The following is a 1,959-nucleotide window of genomic DNA, read 5'->3' on the forward strand; positions in this document are numbered from 1 at the left end:
TATCTTTCATATGAAGAGTCACCTATGCTTGGAGGGTATTCCATGCTCGTCTATATGAGCATACTAAGATGAATAAAGAGGCAGACTTGATTATTTGATAAAGTATTGCCTTTGGCTTGAGAACAAGGAGTTGTTTTTATTTTACTCTTATTCCTTAGGTGGATTCCTATGATGGCGAGTATTCTATCCTTTGACTCTTATCCCTTAGGTGGATTCTTATAGGTGGTGAGTACCTTATCCTTTTACGTTCTCGCTTGTGTTACCTCCTATCTCTCTATGCTCTCTCTCAACGTCAAGTTGGTATCAGAGCTAAGGTTCAATGGCTGGTCATCATCGACGTAGGCTAAATTTTGAATCATTAACCGCTCGAGAAAGAGACTTACGAGATGTGGAGGTGGATAATTTAAGGAGATAACTGCAGCAATTGCGGGAGTATTCACAATGCTTTGAACTTTTGGAATGTGATGATGCGTCATGATTCAAAAGCTGCTCTCTCTGATGAAGAGAATGTTAAACCTTTCGCTGGTGCTCAAAGTCATGCTTTGAGTGAGGAATGGCTCCCTCGACGTCAGCATCGAAGGCCCCATGGATTTCAGCAGAATTCTTATGTGAAGGTTGATATTCCTGAATTCAAAGGAAAATTGCATCCTGAAGAATTTACGAATTGGCTACATATCGTAGAAAGAGTCTTTGATTACAAAGACATACTAGATGAGCGAAAAGTGAAGATATTTTCCATCAAGATTAAAAAAACATGGATCTATTTGGTGGGAGCACTTGAAAAAGTAAAGAGCTCGTGAAGGAAGAAATCATGCCGTGACTTGAGAGAAAACGAAGGAAGAATTGAAGGATAAGTTCTTTCACTACCATCAAAATACCTTCCTTCGGTTTCACGATTTCAAACAAAAGGAGCTGTCCATGTAAGAATATACAATAGGGTTTGCTCATCTCATGATGCTTTAGATGTTTCCAAGTTCGAGGAGCAAGTTGTTGCTCATTACTTTGGTAGTTTGAACTGGGAGATTGATGATTTGGTTGTGCTTCAACCATACTAATCTTTCGAAGAAGTTTGCAAGCTGGCCATTAAAGTTGAGAAGCAACTCAATCATGGCAAAAAATTTTAGCCAAACGTCCAATTGAAGATACACATTCTTTTGAGATTTTTCATTCTAGCCAAACCGATAATGATATATCGGAATAGGAGAATGAAGAGGAGGAAATCAAGGAGTTTGAACTATTCAAATAAGCTGTCGGTAGTGTTGGAATGTGTTTCAAATGCCATGGTTATGGACACTTTTATACTAATTTTCCTAATCAAAGAAGTATGATTATTTAAGAGATTGAAGAGATTAATTTGAAACTTCAAGTAACCGAGCATAATTTCGACCGGAATGGATATGAATTTGAAGATCTAGAGGAGGTTATGGAACAAGCTGATTATGATGAGTTCATTCGAAGGGCTCTACACAAAATAATTATTCCAAAAGTGGATGAGCAAAGGGAGGACATCTTCCACACCCATTGCACCATTAACGGGAAGGTGTGCTCGATGCTTATTGATGGAGGAAGTTGCTCTAGCTTCGCATCAACGACCTTGGTCGACAAACTGAAGCTACGATGTTGGTATATCCTCAATCATACACGTTTCGGTGGCTCAACGACGAAAGTGATCTCACGATAACCAATCATGGTCTCGTATTATTTTCTATTGGGGAGAATTTCCAAGATCAGATTATGTTTGATGTCATTCCCATAGATGCATGCCACTCATTATTGGGAAGATCTTGGTAGTTTGATAAGAAAGCTTTGTATAATGGCTACAAAAACACTTACTCATTCAACAAGGATCAGAAACATTTCTTCCTTGTTCCTTTGATTCCAACCATGATACACAAATGTCAACCTAGTTAGGGAAACATGAGTAAGAAAAGCCTTTTCCCGAATGAAACCTAGGTTGAG

This window comes from Rhodamnia argentea, chromosome 1, assembly GCF_020921035.1.
Source record: "Rhodamnia argentea isolate NSW1041297 chromosome 1, ASM2092103v1, whole genome shotgun sequence".
Taxonomy (NCBI): domain Eukaryota; kingdom Viridiplantae; phylum Streptophyta; class Magnoliopsida; order Myrtales; family Myrtaceae; genus Rhodamnia; species Rhodamnia argentea.